At 37.4% G+C, this 18,277-nt stretch overlaps 1 long non-coding RNA gene across 1 annotated transcript; it reads left to right on the top strand.

The window, feature by feature from the left end:
• The first annotated feature begins 2,579 nt into the window (after nt 1–2,579).
• Nucleotides 2,580–5,380, top strand: LOC123652716. The gene is made up of 2 exons (XR_006742187.1): nt 2,580–3,342; nt 4,070–5,380. It is a non-coding gene; the product is annotated as an uncharacterized LOC123652716 (long non-coding RNA).
• The last annotated feature ends 12,897 nt before the right edge of the window (nt 5,381–18,277 follow it).

Raw genomic sequence — 18,277 nt, forward strand, 5'->3', positions numbered from 1 at the left:
CAATGTTTTTCTGTGACGTCTACTCCTCTATAAGTCCCATATAATTTTCCACTTGCTAGGAGATCAAGTTTTACATTTTGACATTAGAAAACGTAGACCAACTGGGAAACTAGGCATATTCCCTTGAGGATTCAGTTATTCTTATCTTCCTTTCCTGATGTCTCTCCCAAAGGAGTTTACTTGGCGCCTTGTATGACTGCTTTAAAGTAGGATAAGAACAACTTTTTTGAACATCAAACCTGAAATTATTTCAGTGTGAATTTATGCTATTATTCAGTCTTCCCTTTTTCTCAAACTTAAGTTGAATAGTTGGAAAAACAGTATTCAGAATAGCAATCTAATGACAATTACATGTTAATTCTAAAAGCCACTTTTAAAAAGAAAGTACCACCTTAAAAGTTCCTCCCATTAGTTGATTTTTTAAAAAATCACAAATAAAATAATTGGTTAACAAATTTCACTAAAATAATACCATAAGTATACTAAGTGCAACACTGTCTTTTTCTCCCTGAATGACAGAAATGTAAAATTATAAAATGTTAAAGTATTAAAAACACTATAAATAACAATTTTTGGGGGGGGGTAAAATGCTCAGCAAGAAAAATATATAAATTACATAAGGGTCATAAGTATTTTAGGGGCTGCAGTATAATAAACATATAAACATTTACAATAAGTACATAGGTCACTCTTACATTTAGTATTTGATTCCCACAAAACGTATTAGTGAAGGCATATAAAATATTTTAAAGAATATAGTTAGCTAAACATAATTTTTGAATGAAATATAAACATCAAATTTCTGAGAGAATTTTCCAGTATCTATTAGTCTGTCATTTCAATTAAAGATTGTAACCAGAAGATTTCAATGCAGTTATCATTTATAAATTTATAAATACTTTATTCATATTCTCCCATATGAACATAGATGTTTTATGTGAAAGTTCCCTCTTTCTGCTTCATAAGCTCCCTGCCCTTGCCCCAAAAATAAAAACTACTTCAAGGTTTATTGAAGAATATGGTTCTGATGCCAGCCCTAACAAGGACTGGAATGATTGCAGGCAAGTGGTTTTCAATAATGGTGTTTTCCATGATAATATAAAAAGAGTATAGGATAAAAAGTTTAATCCTTTTAATTTGGCATTAAAGTTCACCTTCCCTAAGTTAAGTGCAACAGGATTTCAACTTCTGCCCCCTCTGACCACAAGTTACTAAATACACTTATTTTTGACAGCAACATAAAATTAAATTTAAAACACATTTGAAAATTTAGAAAAAGTAGTTGAGATGGTTTTAAAGGAAAGGGTGTTGTATTTGGATGTTAAAACTGGAATCAATGTATAACACACATTGCTTGAGTAAAGATGAATATTTTTCTAAATACAAGATTACTGAAAACAAAATAATCCTTAGAAGTTTTAACTGTAAAGATGAATGTTTCTGAGGTTAAAGTCAAGTTTAATGGCCTTTTCCGTATCCACCAGGTCTCAGTATTAAAATTGTTCTTTGGAGACCAAATATAAAGTTATAGGACTCCGAAAGCTAAAGAGCAGGAGACGATTCTGCCTGTGGCTTTGTTCAGAGGAGGTAGGAACAGATAAGGGGACAAGGAGCTCATCTCCTTTCAGCCTGAAATTTGCTAGTCATTAAGTATCACCACATTTCTCTGGCAGGAAATAGCTTTGCTAATCTAAGTATTTTAGAAATGAGTTATGTGGTCCCTCTAGGAAATATGAAAAACCATTATTCATCTCTCAAAAACCTCAATAATATTCAGTAAGGTTCTCGACATGTGTTGGATGAAAGAAGGGTGTTGCTGAGTTTAATAGCTTCTAAACTTTGCAGTGAACTGAGGTGGGGAAGGGTCTGATACAAATGCTAATTAACGGAGTGACCAGGGCCCCTGGAGAGGACCCAATGGAAAGGATGGAGGGTGCTAAACAGCTATGCTCTCTTAAATTCAGCTCTCCACTGTGTCGTGACCCAAGTTATCATGGTGGGGGGGGGGGGGGGGCGGCGGGGAGACTCGGGCTCAACCTTTGCCCGGTATAAGCTCAATCCGGACTTACACCTCGAGGAAGGGGGAACTAACTGGACCTCAGTCCACGTTCTGTTTCCTGAGACATTAAGCCAATTGCATTTTGACATATTTCAGTAATGAATCAATACTTTTCTGGTAAACAATTAGCATCTCTTAACGGTGTGAGATGAGCTCACACACACACACTCAATGCTGGGTGATTGATATAAAAAAAAAAATCGGTCAGGCAAACAATACAATTGGTGGGATTATACATTTCCCTTTATCTGGGATCTGTGGCTCCGGACTGGTTTTGAAATCTCAGTTCCCAAAAAGGTGCTTTCTTTAGGCTTTTGCCTGAAGTAGAAGCAATAGCCCAGAAGCGCTGCAGGATCACAGCGCTGGAGGGAGAAAGGGTTGTATTTACAGCTTTCCTGACTGCCCTAAGTCCCAAGTGACCTTCATAAATGCCTACGGGAGGGCGGACAGAGAGGTTGCGGTGGGAGGGGGAGTCCTTCTCTTGGTCTCTAGAGACTTTTGATTTTACATTGCAGTTCGAACACACACACACACGCAAACAGGTCCACGCAGGGACCTGGAGTGAGGCAGGAGACCAATATTCTGCCCATAGCCAACCCAAGCCCTCTTTGAGGGGCTGCGAAGACATCCTTTCTGTCCCTTCCAAACTGTCCAGCCTCCCGCGGCCGCTCCGGGCTCTCCGGGGAGGAAGCGGGAGCCCAGAGCTCCCTCCGGGCAGGCGGGCGCGGAGAAAAGCCCGGGGTGGGGGTGGGGGAGTTTCAAAACCGTTAGCTCGCGTTTTTTTTTTTTTTTTTTTTTTTTCCTTCTCTTTCCCCTCCCTCGCTAAGGTTTCTTTTCTTTTCTCTTCCTGTCCAAATATTTCAAATTTCCGCGCCTTAAATAACAGTCTCTTTTTATTTAGTTGGTTTCCTCGGCAGGTTTGTCCTCACGCTCGCCTCTGCCCTCCGGCGCTCCCGGGCGCCTCCGCCTCCGGCGCCGCAGCGCAGCCCGCAGCCCGCGGGGCGCAGGGCGCCCGCCGGAGCCACAGCCCCTCTGGCCGCGGCGACCTCGCCTGACCCCGCTCTCCGGGCGCTCAGACCCGACGAGGGCCACCCCCCGCCCTGACGCCTGTCTGCCTCGCAGCTCCGCTTCCCCGCCCGGACTTTGGAGCCTGTTCTTGCTTTGGCGTTTGGAGCACGATCGCCTGGGAGCCGCGGCGACGGGAGCGCAGCGGGGGAGGCCGGTGGCGGGAGCCGGTCCCAGCCCCCAGCCCGCGGGTAACCTTGGCGGCGCCCTCCGAGGGGGTGAGTGAGTGCGGGCGAGGAGGCGGGAGGTGGGGGCGGGGAGGAGGAGCGGGTCCCCGGCTCCTCCCGGGAGCTGCGGGCTGCAGGGGCGCCCAGGTCCCCCGGCCTTGGCCCTCCGGCGACTGTCCCCCAGGAGGCGGCAGCCACCCCACTGGATCCGTCCTGCAACCTGCGCCTCTGGGCTAGGGCCATAGGGCGACGAGGGAGCAGGGGCCAGCGGGCCGGCGAGCGCCCAGGTCTCCGCAGAGGTGAGCTGGCTGCCGGGCTCGGGAGCCACTCCTTGCCCAATGCCAAGGCCAGCGCTCCCTTTCCTCCTCCCCCACGCTGACAGCTGAGGCCAGCCGGGCTCCCGAGCCCCGCGTCCAAATGCGGTGGCGGCAAATAACCGCTCCGGCTTCTCAGCCACAGACCATTCAGGAAGGTTCGCTATGGTGTTTGCTGTTACCATTGACCCCCTTACATTATTACCAAACGTCCTGGATTGAAAATACACGTTCATTCGGAAAGACCCTCAGAGGGAAACACAGAGGACTGCAGGCCTGCAGGGACTTTGTGTGGAGCCGGGGTTCGCAAAAATACCCAGAAGGAGTAGGTTTTCCGACTCAGAATAGATCTGAAAATGGAATATGGATCTTCAGCGATGCCTCAGAAGAACAAAACTTCCTCAGATCTCGGTATTGACTGTGTAAACTGAGGTGTCAATGAAATGTTTTGCCATCTGCTATAGAAACGTGCGAGCTTCAGGTGTTAGGATGTGGGTTTGGAACTTTCTGCGCCTTCTTCAATCCTCAAAGACATCAAATAAGGGCATGGTAACATACCAGGCAAGCGAGCAAAGGTATTCCTTGCTGCCCACAGCACCGGCAAAAGCACAAGGGTAACTCACATTTTGTTTCCTGAGTTCTAAAATGGCTTCTGAACCATCCAGAGGTACCAGCACATACGAGAAAGGGGAAGAGATGGGGCAGGAGGAGAATTTGTACATTAAAGAGAAATACACAGATATTATTACACTTCAGCTATTCCACCTCACCTCTCTTTCTCCCTACCCCCATCCTCATTGGTCAGTATGCAGGCCTATTCAGAATCCTCTTCTCTCATTACCCCATCCTAAAAATCTAGTTAGCTAAAAATATCAGCTCTTTTTGGTAGAAAGTTTAAAAACCTTATCCAAACTACCCATCATTTCTTTTGAACAATAAAAAGAAACCCTACATATAATCAATAGTATAAAAGAAGAAATCATTTAGCAAGACCTCACAGGCACTCAAATTAGTATAATAGTGATATTGTCTCTTAACAGTAAAATAATGGGGCCATTTCTGGGATTAACAGGTGAAAAGCTAAAAAATCTCCATTGAAATGTTTGGAAACAGAAGTTTCTGTTTTTCCTTACATTTCATCAGTACAGTAGTTAGTTATTTAAAGAAAATTGATACTTTATCTTGACCATATGAAGCAGTATCATGCCAAATTTTTTTGTTCTATGCCCTAGTTTTTCAGATTAGTTATGTGAATAGTAAAAGTTCATATACAGAACTGATATCTTTTAATGTTAAAGTTTTAATTTAGAAATGCAACCACAATATCACAACCAAATTAAAATATAGTCCATTTCCACTCCTGTTTCTTCTAACTGTACAGTTTGCACAACTTGCTGGTTAAAGAAGTCTGCCCTGAGTTTAAAATTTATACCGTGGAAACATGATTTCTTAAAGTAAAATAAAACTTACTGGTCTTTAGAACTAACTATAATTTGGATATTCTATATACAGCTAATGTAACAATATCTCCATCTCTTACATTTTGGAACTATTGTGAAAGCCAAATGGGCCTAAATAGTTCTTGTTCTAGTTTCTCTTTCAGATGTTTTTATTGAGAAGAGACTGTCCTCAATGATGCAGTAGCATTCTGATGATGCCCATTCTGCTAATTCAAGAACTTCAGACCGAACTTTTACAGGCCATTTTAAAAGAGGCATGCATTTCTTCTTTTGTCAAAGTTTAGAATAGATATAAATAAATGTTAACCTCTGAAAGGCCTAAAATAATTAATTTGTAAGTCAGTTATTATAATGTGGTAATTATTCAAGCTGAAAATTTAAAAACCTCATATATTAGAAGAATAAATGGGATCAATTTATTAAATTGAGTAGCATTTGATAATAATTAATAGTACAATATTCCCTTCCTCAATATTTAAATAAATAATTGTGTGCATTGTGGTATTATTTTTGATTATGAAAGATATTATATAATAATCATCATATAAAAGTAACTGGTCAGTCGAGGGTCTCTTTTTCAATGTTAAGTAAAATATAATTAAAGCACAGTCTTTTTCCTAAAAAAAACACCAAAACATCAAAAAAACACTTCACTATTCTCAGATATATTTTTTACTGTCCTTAACTTTTTTTTTTGTCTCCACATTTTAGGTGATGAACAAAAAAGCATGTAGAAAGAGGTTTCCAATTCTGCTTTATTCCTGCTTCCTCAGCCATCTATTTCTCTATTCACAAATATTACTTCAACTTTAAAAATATTTTGTGATGCTGAAAGTAATTATTATTCCCATTAATTTAAACTGATGATAGGCCTATGAGTGCAAGCATTCAGCCTGTATTTTATTTAAAATAAAGTTCGGTGAAGCAAGTATAGATATTAGGTTGCTACAAGTTTGTATTTAGGTTATGAATATAAATTAGTTGGAATCTTAAAATGTTTTAATATTTTGACATATGCTATGATTTTCAGCACACAATTAAGATTTAGAAAATCTTAAATTTAATTTCTAGTCTTTGGAAAATAATTTAATATATTTTAATTTACCATATTAAGATAAAGCTAATTGTTTTCACCAAAAAAAAGTTAAAATGTTGATACTTATAGATAAATATGGAGAGAATGATGATATCAAATCAAAGGCATTTTCTAAAAATAAGTTATTACTACTGGTAAGTGATCTATTTTAATTGCAGTATTTCTTTTTTTGCACTTCACACATGAACTTAACTTTTCTATGTTTATCTATAAGCATACAATTGGAATTAGACAGATAATCAAAATAATACTTTGTAGTCCTGTCATATGAGTATTTTTCAGTATATGTGTGTATGTTTAGATATTTCTTACTAAAGTTCAGTACTGAGCAAATATATATTTTGAAAAATACTACCAGTTCACTTTAAGATGTTAAATTATGATCTGCTACAGAAATATAAGCTGATAATTTTTAAAGTATAGTTGAGATCATTTTTCATTAATGATTCAAGGAAGGATAAGAAATAAATATCATAGACCTGAAAACACTGATGCAGACCCTAGTTCTACCTAAGTTTTATTTCAAATTCTTGTCATGAGTCAAATGTATATGAAGGTCATGTAACATTCACAATTAATGTAAACAGATTTGAACTGTTAGAAATAGAATTATGATACCAGCAAGAAGGAAGAATGGATATTTTAAATGTTTTAGGTAGCCTGACTGTAGGTTAATTTCATGTTAATTACATAATGGGCAATTTGCTAAATAATCCAAAACCAAGGACAAAACAAGACCAGTAAAAGATATTTGCTCAAGAACTCAAAAGCAGGGCAAATAAGATCAAAAATATTTTTTTATCACACCATCATGGGAAGTATAAACAAATTAAATTTTTTTGTATGGATAATTTTACAGTTTCCAATGAAGCTTTTTTTTTTTTTTTTTTTTTTTTTTTTTTTTTACCATTTTACTTGGATAATGCTTTTAAAACACATAGTTAGACAATTACCACTTACTATTTATGGTCGTATTTTTAAAAATATATTTTATTGATTTTTCACAGAGAGGAAGAGAGTGGGATAGAGAGTTAGAAACATCGATGAGAGAGAATCATCCATCAGCTGTCTCTTGCACACCCCCTACTGGGGATGTGCCTGCAACCAAGGTACATGTCCTTGACCTGAATTGAACCCAGGACCTTTCAGTCTGCAGGCCTTTGCTCTATCCACTGAGCCAAACCGGTCCCGGCTACTTATGGTCATATTTTAAAGTTACATATATATGTTTTATTTAAATACAACACTTACACATTCTGCCCCAAAATATTGAATAGCAAGTTCAGCATCACTCTCCAATGGTAAGTAGGTACAATTGGACATTTGGACTAGGCTGAGGGGCTGTTTAATGTGAAGCCCAAGTAGGGCTACAGGGGCGAGAACACAGCCCTGACCAAATGCTGGCTAATTTGCTTAAGAGTAATGAAGCTGAAACCGGTTTGGCTCAGCGGTAGAGCGTTGATCTGCGGACTGCAAGGTCTTAGGTTCGATTCCGGTCAAGGGCATGTATGTTGGTTGCGGGCACATCCCCAGTAGGGGGTGTGCAAGAGACAGCTGGTCGATGTTTCTCTCTCATCGACGTTTCTAGCTCTCTATCTCTCTCCCTTCCTCTCTGTAAAAAATCAATAAAATATATATATATTTTTTTTAAAAGAGTAATAAAAATAACCCTGAGTTAGTGTAAATTGTCTGCAATTTTTAAAATACACCATGTACCTACTGGAAAAGCAAATAACTTCACACAAAGACTGTTAAAAGAAGGAATACATATATTTTGCATCCAGAGGGGCTTCACAGATGTCATGTAGAAAATATCAATGTAGCCATATAAAAGAACTGTACATAAGAACATCACTTGAAAATATATGATTGCTTTCAATTTCTTTAAAGTGGTTGATGTATCATGTCTTAAAGATTTAAAATGCAGCTTTTCAAAATATGACTAATATCTATAAAACACACACCACCAACGTATTATCATTCTAATTTTTAAAATGCCCCCCCCCACCCAATACTCCAAAGGACCTTTTAGTTCATCTGGTCCTATTGAAAGATCATGCACCAACGCTAAGATCAGCAAATGAAGTCTGTGGCTTACCAACACAAAAGAACTTTAAAGATCAGTGCCTTCCAAGGAAAATGATCTGCCTGGAATGACCAGGATAAAATTGTGGACATTTTTAGTAGCACATTTTTGAACAAATATATAATAATGTAAGATTAATATAACATTTCTACAGTATAGTAATATTTTATATCATTGTTTTGAGTTTAAATATATGGATTTAAACTATAGAACTCTGTGTATGGCTATCGGCAGGTTTCTCTTTATTCATGAACAGAACAGCTTGGAAGAAAAATCAGATCAAAACATAAAATTCAGACATAAATTCAAGTTTCAGAACAACAATGATATTAAATCAACCAACAGAAAAACTGACTTACACAATAACCTATTAATTTGGGGGAAATGAGTGATAAAAACAAAATATTTAAATTTATTTCCATTAGAGTAAAAGATTACATATAAGCCTAACCAAGGGACACAGACACCAGGGGAATGAGGGCATGAGTGGAGGGATGGAGGGGGGGCCATAATGGGGAGATAAGGACACATATGTAATATCTTAATCAATAAAGAAAAAAAAACATACAAAAAGATTACTTATTTCTTATACAATATTGTAGGAAATAAAGTCCTAAATATTTAGGAAAGGGATATGAACATCCTAAAAAAACAAGTAGGTCTCTATTCAGAATATGTGATAGTAATTGATCTGGAAGGATTATTCAAAGATATTTTAATATAGTCATGAATATGTTAGCATATAAAAATGCTGCATTATATTGAATTTTGTCAATATCTAGTAGGCTATTAAATTGTATGCATACAAAGAAAAATAGGAGATACTTTAATAAATATCTTTTAAAAAATATATTTTTATTGATTTTTTACAGAGAAAGGGAGAGGGATAGACACTTAAAAACACTGACCAGCTGCCTCCTGCACACCCCCCACTGGGAATGTGCCCGAAATCAAGGTACATGCCCTGACTGGAATCGAACCTGGAACATTTTGGTCCATAGGCCAACGCTTTATCCACTGAACCAAACCAGTCAGAGCAATAAATGCCCTTCTTTTTGGTACTTCTTAATTTATACATATATTAATTCAGCTTACATTTCAGTAAAAAAAGAAAGAAAAAACAAAACCAAGTAAGTTACTAAATCAGCATTTATTATTTCCTATCTGTGCTTCTTAATTTAATATTTATAACTACCTCATGCATAGAGCTTTTCCATTTTACAAAGTGGAAAACACAGATTTAATGATGCTTTTTAACTTGCCCGTGGTCACAGACTGGTAACTTATAAGAATACAAACTTATGTCTTTTTTATTTTTTTACTTCATTATTGCCAGATGGAAAACTCTTTCAGGAAAATTACCATAATCAGTCAATTCAACACTCCCACATTAAGGACCCATCATTAAAGCCACTTAATAGGTTTACAATTGGGACTAATTATATCCAAGAGTTTCCACATCTGTAAATGGGAGTAATAATACCTAATTTGCCATGTTATTGTAAATAAAAAATGAAATGTATATAAATTTCCTGGTACTCAGTAATCCTTTAGTAAATGGCATCTATTATTATGGGGAAAACAACGGAACAAAATTCATTCTTGACCTCAAGGAACTTAAAACTATTTGGGTAAATAAAGTTTACAACTGGAATGTAAGTAAGGTATGAGCAAGTGCATGGTAATATGTGCAGCCTCATTAGACAAAATCTTATTATGAGGCTTATGTTATGATTTAAATATACTGCAGTGGAAACTTACTCTTACTGAGCAGAAAAAGGAAAAGCCACCTTAAAATAATTGACTGTTCTTCTAGAATGTACTTCCTGAGGTTGTCTATATCTAACCAATATATCAGGTGAACAATGGGAAGTAACTGCATGAACATAAAATATATCCTAAAAAGCATACATATGCAGGTAGTTTGAAAGTCAGCCTTCATTATTTTGGAGTAACTGACTGTTATAACTCTGATTCAAATGGGAATAGGAAAATACCGAGAAGTTTCATAATCATTGCATTATGGGATCCATAGTAAGTACTCAGTGTAGGATAGTGAATGAATGGCTTTAGAGCCAAATAAATTTTATTTTTAATCCCGGTACTTACTATGTGTCTCATCTTGAAACAGGCACTTAACATTTCTGATCCTCATTTGTAAAATGGGAACAATGACTTATTTTATAGGGTTGTAATAATTAGGAATTATATTTATTAGTTATTTCACACTTTAGGAGACTTGAAAGGCCATACACTTGAGATTTTTAGTCATATTAATAGAAAGAAAAGAAAATTCCTCTTAAGAATAAGAACTTTGAATTAAGATTTAAAGTCATCACTTCACCAACTTACACATCTATGCATGTGACCAATATACAAGTACATTCAGTTTAATAACCACACTTATTAATACCTATTGTATGTATAGTATTTTTCTACATAGTGAGTATTAGAAGGTGAGTAAGACACCCTCTCAATCTTCTAGGAACTAGTGAGAAAAATACCATATACAGAGCATAATGGGAACAAAAGAAATAATAAATTAGACTTGGAAATTAATAAGTACCAAGAGAATCCAAACGCCATTTTCAGAAAGTGACTCTGGAAGGGTCAAGTAGACTTTCATTAACAAGTTGAAGACTAGATTTCCTAAAAAACCTTTCCAAAAACAAAACCAATAGGATGCTGGGTAAAATATTTTTAAAAAACATACTTTGGAATGCAGAGTTTTACTTTGAAGAAGTAAAGGGAAATCTACAGAGATAAAAAATGAGGGAAAGTGAGTGTTTCTCTGGGGAGCATCCACTGATTCCTATGTTAGTTTCCGGGGGCTGCCATAGCAAAGTACCACAATTGGGTGGCTTAACCAACAGAAATGTACTGCCTCACACTGCCAAATGCTAGAAGCCCGAGATGGCTTGGTTCCTTCTGAGGCTGAAGGAGAATCTTTTCCATTCCTTTCCTCTAGTAGTCTCAGGTGTCTCTTAGCTGCAGATGGTGTTTTCCCTGCAAGTTTACATTATCTTCCTTCTATGTATGTCTGCCTCTGTGTACACGTTTCCACTTTTATAAGGACACCAGTTATAATGATTTGGAGCCCACTAATAATCTTATCTTAACTTGATCATCTGCAAAGACTCTTTTTCCAAATAAGATCACATTCACAGGTTAGGACTGAAACATTTGGGGTGGGGGGAGGGGAATAGGGAAAGACATAATTCAAAACAAAACACCTGTTAACCTAAAGTTTTAGTTTTAAAGAGACTTAAGGAGAGGATAAAAGATAATGCTTAGCCCTGGCCAGTATAGTTCAGCTGGTTGAGCATTGTCCCACACACCAAAAGTTTGCTGGTTTGATTCCCCATCATCAATGTTTCTCTCTCTCTCTCAAAAACCAATAATACACACACACACACACACACACACACACACACACACACACACATATATATATATATATATATATATTATTATAGTCTATATGACTATGCTTAGGGTCAACAAATTTTAACCCTTTTCACTTCATGTCACACATAAAATAATTACTATGATTCTGAAACACCAAAAAATATATATTTTGTCCTTCTGGCAAAAAAAACCTTACCTAATAAAAAAGAAACATGCAAATTAACCTTCACTCTACTATGCCCACAGCCAATCAGAGTGAGTATGCAAATCAACCCAACAAAGATGGAGGCTAATTTGCATATGCAAGCACAGAGAGCTGAGTGAAGCCTGCTATGAGGGGAAGGGGGCAGCAGAGGGAGCTACTGGAGTGGTGCTCCAGGAAGAAGCGAAGATGTGCCAGGGATGACCAGGGAGCAGGGATGTGCTGGCTGCCAGGCCCCAGGCAGCAGGGGAGTGGGGGCTGCCAGGCCCCAGGTGGCAGGGTAGTGGGGACATGCCGTCTCCGGGCTGCTGGGAGTGAAGCCAGGGGCCTATTCTTGCACAAATATCGTGCAATGGGCCTCTAGTAAATGTATAATTGTGATTGGTTTACAAAAAAAAAAAAAGCAAAAAACTAATTACCTACCCTTTTTGCTCCAAAGTGACTTTTAAAAAAATCAGGTGCCCCTGCTTGTATATAAGGATTTCTGGTACCAAAAATTAAACAATCAGACGCAACTTTATTACATAAGATGACCAATAAGATGTAACTCTATTATCTGACCTGTATATTTATGGTTCGAGAAGGGCATTCACATCAGACAGCTCTTGTGTTGGTTCGTTGTAATTTTTTTATTTGATGATGTAAAGGAAAAGAGGTCAGTCCCCCTGACTAAATAGGTATTACATGTTTTAAAAATTCTTGCAGTACACCAGTTGAAAATCGCTGGCTGAAGATATTCCTGCAGACCTGGCCAGTTGCTCAGTGGTTAGAGCATCAGCCTGCAAACAGAAGGGTGTTAGGTTTGATTTTTAGTCAAGGGCACTTACCTCAGTTGTAGGTTCCCCACCACAGTAGGTTTACATAGGGTAGTATGCAGGGGGCAGCCAATCCATGTGTCTCTGTCACCACATCAATGTTTTTCTCTCTCCCTTCTCCTCCTCCTCACTCTCTCTACAAATCAATGGAAAAAATATCCTCGGTTAATTAATTAATTAATTAATTAATTAATTAAAATACTCCTGAAGAAGAAAACTCATGGTACAAATGACTTCACTGGTTAATTTTATCAAATTTTAAGGAAGAACCAATGCTAACCTTATTACAAACTCAAAAGATAAAACTAGAATATCCCTCATAAACATGGATACAATACGTTTTAAATTTATTTTTTCTTGATTGACTAAGGCAGTGGTCGGCAAACTCATTAGTCAACAGAGCCAAATAACAGTACAACGATTGAAATTTCTTTTGAGAGCCAAATTTTTTTTTAACTTAAACTTCTTTTAACGCCACTTCTTCAAAATAGATTCGCCCAGGCCGTGGTATTTTTGTGGAAGAGCCACACTCAAGGGGCCAAAGAGTCTCATGTGGTTCTCGAGCCGCAGTTTGCCGACCACAGGACTAAGGTATAACATATGTGTCCTTATCCACCCATTGCCCCCACTCCAGCCCCCACTTGTGTCCTCATCCCCTACTGTCTGTGTCCTTTGGTTGATCTCTCCCCTTTCCCTTCACCCTCCCCTGTCTTTCCTTTGAGGTTTGACAGTCTGATTGATGATTCTCTGTCTCTAGATCTGTTTTTGTTAATCAGTTTATGTTGTTCATTATATTCCCCAAATGAATAAGATATGTGATATTTATCTTTCTCCAACTGACATATTTTGCTAAGCATAATGCTCTCCAGGTCCATTCATGCTGTTGAAAATGGTAGAAGCTCCTTCCTTTTTACAGCAGTGTAGTATTCCATTGTGTAGATGTACCACAGTTATTTAATCCACTCACCTGCTGATGGGCACCTCGGCTGTTTCCAAATCTTAGCTATTGTAAATTGTGCTACTATGAACATAGGGGTACATATAGCCTTTCTGATTGTTGTTTCTAGTTTCTTGGGATATATTCCTAGAAGTAGGATTACTGGGTCAAATGGGAGTTTCATTTTTAGTTTTTTGAGGAAACTCCATACTGTTCTCCACAGTGGCTGCACCAGTCTACATTCCCACCAGCAGTGCACTAGGGTTCCTTTTTCTCCGCAACCTCACCAACACTGGTCGTTTGTTGATTTGTTGATGATAGCCATCTTGACAGGTTTGGATTTGCATTGTCGTTTGGATTTGCATCTCTCAAATAATTAGTGACTTTGAGCATGTTTTCATATGTATTTTGGCCTTCCTTACACCCTCTTTTGAAAAGTATCTATTTAGGTCCTTTGCCCATCTTTTGATTGGTTTGTTTATCTTCCTTTTGTTAAGTTGTATGAGTTCCCTGTAAATGTTGGAGATGAAACCCTTACCAGAGATAACATTGGCAAATATGTTTTTTCTTGTTTTGTTAATGGTTTCTTTTGTTGTGCTTATTCTGATGTAGTCCCATTTGTTTATTTTCTCTTTAGTTTCCATTGCCCTAGGAGCGGTATTGGTGAGGATAATGCTTCGGCATATGTCTGAGATTTTGCTGCCTGTGGATTCCTCTAAGATTTTTATGATTTACCATCTTACATTTAAATCTTTTATCCATTTTGAGTCTATTTTTGTGTATAGTGTAAGTTGATGGTCTAGTTTCTTTTCTTTCTTCTTTGTTTTTTGTGTTTTTGATTTTTTTTTCATGTATCTGTCCAATTTTCCCCAACAACATTTATTGAAGATACCGTCGTCTTTTTTTTTAATGTATTTTATTGACTTTTTTTTTTTACAGAGAGGAAGGGAGAGGGATAGAGAGTTAGAAATATTGATGAGAGAGAAACGTCAATCAGTTGCCTCCTGCACACCACACCCCCTATTGGGGATGTGCCTGCAGCCAAGGTACATGCCCTGGACCTGAATTGAACCTGGGACCCTTCATTCTGCAGGCTGACACTCAATCCACTGAGCCAAACCGATTAAGGTTGAAGAGACCATTTTGATTCTATTGTGTACTCTTGCCTCCTTTGTCAAATATTGAGCACAGTGGTTTGGGTCGATTTCTGGGTTCTTTATTCTATTTCTGGGTCTATATGTCTATTGTTATGCCAGTAACAGGCTGTTTTGAGAACAGTGGCTTTGTAATATAGTTTGATATCTGGTATTGAGATCCCTCTTACTTTGTTCTTCTTTCTCAGAATTGCTGCAGCTATTTGGGGTCTTTTTATTATTAAATATAGTTTATTGACTTTTTATGGAGAGGAAGAGAGTTAGAAACATTGATGAGAGAGGAACATCAATCAGCTGCCTTTTGCACAACCCCTACTGGGGATGTGCCTGCAACCAAGGTGCATGCCCTTGACTGGAATTGAACCTGGGACCCTTCAGTCCTCAGGCCAACGCTCTATCCACTGAGCCAAACTGGTTAGGGCTCCAGATGAATTTTTAAAGAGTTCGTTCTACGTCTGTGAAATATGCCATTGGTATTTTAATGGAGAGTACCTTGAATCTATAGATTGCTTTGGGTGGTATGGACATTTTAACGATGTTGATTCTACCAATCTGTGAACATGGTATGTTCTTACATGTGTTTATGACTTTATCTCTTTTTTCAGTGTCCTGTACTTTTTTGAGTACAGGTCTTTTACCTCTTTAGTTAAGTTTATTCCTAGGTATCTTAATTTTTTTGGGGGGCAAGGTAAATGGGCTTGTTTTTTAAATCTCTCTTTCTATAAGTTCACTATTGGTGTATAAAAATGCCATAGATTTCTGGGCATTAATTTTGTATCCTGCTACAGGATACAATACTTATTAATGAAATATTAGCAAATAGAATTCAGCAATATGAATACAGTTTAAGCAAGTAAAATTTAGAGCAGAAGTGCAAGGTTAGTTTATTATTCAAAAGTCAATCATTTTAATTCACTACATTAGCAAAATTTAGAAGAAAAGTCATATGATTATCTCAATAGATGTAGAAAAGCATTTTCAGAACTCAATATCCAAGCATGATAAAAAGTTTAAAAATAGTAATAAAATTCTTCAATCTTGCAGGGCATTTATGCAAAAATGATAACTAACCTCATACTTAATTGTTAGACTGAATATTTTCCCACTTAGATCAGGAACAAGACAAGGATGAACACACACTACTTCTATTCTGTGTTGAATTGATTCTACTAGGCAATAAAATAGGCAAGAAAGAGAAATGAAAGTCATAGACATTATAAAGAAAGTTATTTCATAATAACAAATTATTTAATGAGAAACATAGTAAAAATATATACACACATGTACATGGAAAGTAACAAATATTGCCGATAAAACCTATGATTAAATGGAGAAATATATTAGGTTCATGGATTAGAAAAACCAGTACCACTAATCTCAAATTGATTAATAGATTTAACAGAATTACATTCAAATGCCTAGAGGCTGCTTTTTCATAGAAAGTAACAAACTGATTCTAAAATTTATATTACAATGCAAAGAACGTATCAAATTCAAAATAATTTTGAAGAGAAAAATAAAGGTGGAGGACTAACTTCACTTAATTCTAAGACATATTATAATCCTTCACTAATAATAGAAATCCAAATTGGAAAGAAAGAAGTAAAATTATCTTTGTCTACAGATAATATGATCTTGTATGTAGAAAACCCAAAAGTTCTTCACATGTGCACATGCACACACACACAACTTTAGAGCTAATAAATGAACTCAGCAACGTTGCAGTATACAAAATCAACACACACAAAAACGTTGCATTCCTATACACTAACAATGAACAATACAAAAAGGAAATTTTATGATAGCATCAAAAAGGATAAAATAATCAAGAATAAATTTAACCAAAGACAATAAAGTCTTGTACAATGAAAACTACAATATATTCCTGAAATGGATTTAAAAATAAAAAAACAAGACATAAATAAATGGAAAGACATCTCATGTTCATGTATTGAAAAACTTAATTTTGTTAAGATGACAATGCCAGCCCAAGTGATCTACTGATTCATTGTAAGCAAAACACAGAAAGGGGTGCGAAGTGGAATTTCATGATTTTGATTTGCATTTTCCTAAAGACCAATGATGTTAAGCATCATTTCATGTGCTTATTGGCCATTTGTATATCTTCTTTAAAGTAATATCTATTAATTCTTTTGCCCATTTTAAAATTGAGTTGTTTTTGTTGTAGAGATATAGACATTCTTTTTTAAAAAAATATATTTTTATTGATTTCAGAGAAACATCAATTTTGGGAGAGAATCACTGATCGGCTGCCTTCTGCATGCCCCCACTAGGGATTGAGCCCAAAACCCAGGCATGTGCCCTGACTGGGAATCAAACCATGACCTCCTGGTTCATAGGTTGATGCTCAACAATGAGCTACACCAGCTGGGCTAATGGTAGAATTCTTTAAATATTTTGTTGATTCCTCAACTAACATGATTTGCAAATATTTTAATCTATTCTGTGGGTTGTCTTTTTCATTCCTTTGATAGTATCCTTTGATGCATGAAAATTTGTAATATTTACAAAGTTCCTTTTATTTCCTTGTTGCCTGTGTTTTTGATGTTATATCTAATAAGTCATTGCCAGATCCAATGTCATGGAGGTTCCCCCCTATGCTTTATACTAAGAATTTTATGGCTTTTGTTTTTACATTTAGGTGTTTGATCCATTTTTAGTTAATTTTTGTCTGAGGTATATGGTAAGGTTTCAACTTCATTCTTTTGCATGTGGATATACAGTTTTCCCAGCACCATTTGTTGAAAAGTCTATTCTTTTCCATTGAATGAGCTTGGCACCATTATTGAAAACCATTTGACCACTTCTTTCATTTGGGACCTGTTTCTTTGTCTCCACATTCTGGCTACTTCCTTGTGTTTGTTTCTATGTATTAAGTAGAGCCACTGTATGTCCTGGAATTGGTAGAGTGGCCTTGTATAGTAGGTGTTTTGTAAGGCCCAGTGGCTCAGCCTCTCCAGCCACCTGAGCTGGGCACTCTAGGTGCATCCGTGTGTGGGCTGTGTACAGTATTATACTTGAGCCTTGATTGCTGTCAGTGTCACTGGGAGGAATTGACCTCCATGCCAATTGGCTCTGAGGACCAGCTGTGTCTACAATGGAAGAGCTGCTATGCAGGAGATACCCTTTGGTGCTCACTGAATTTGCTCCTTTAGTATGTCACTTGTGGATGTGTAGAGTTGTAATTTAGTATGGTCTATAGCTATCCACCAGGTGCACTGGCTCTGGGGCCTCCCAGGAGGTGCAAAGTCAGCCATTGCCTGGGGCCACCCAGCAGGAGCTACAGAGAAATCTGCGGATGGCTGCTATTTGCATTGGACTGGTAAGTGCCAGAAGAGGCCCAACTGTGAGGCAAGGCTGGCTGGTACTAGTACCAGGTCTTGAATCTTTTATTGATAGGTTTGAGGCGTGCTGATTGTTTAAGAGATTTTAGAAAAGTCTGAAGCCTGAGCCAGGACAGGCCATTCATATGGAAAAGCAGCTGCAAACAGTG

The sequence above is a fragment of the Pipistrellus kuhlii genome, unplaced genomic scaffold (genome assembly GCF_014108245.1).
Source record: "Pipistrellus kuhlii isolate mPipKuh1 unplaced genomic scaffold, mPipKuh1.p scaffold_m20_p_2, whole genome shotgun sequence".
Taxonomy (NCBI): domain Eukaryota; kingdom Metazoa; phylum Chordata; class Mammalia; order Chiroptera; family Vespertilionidae; genus Pipistrellus; species Pipistrellus kuhlii.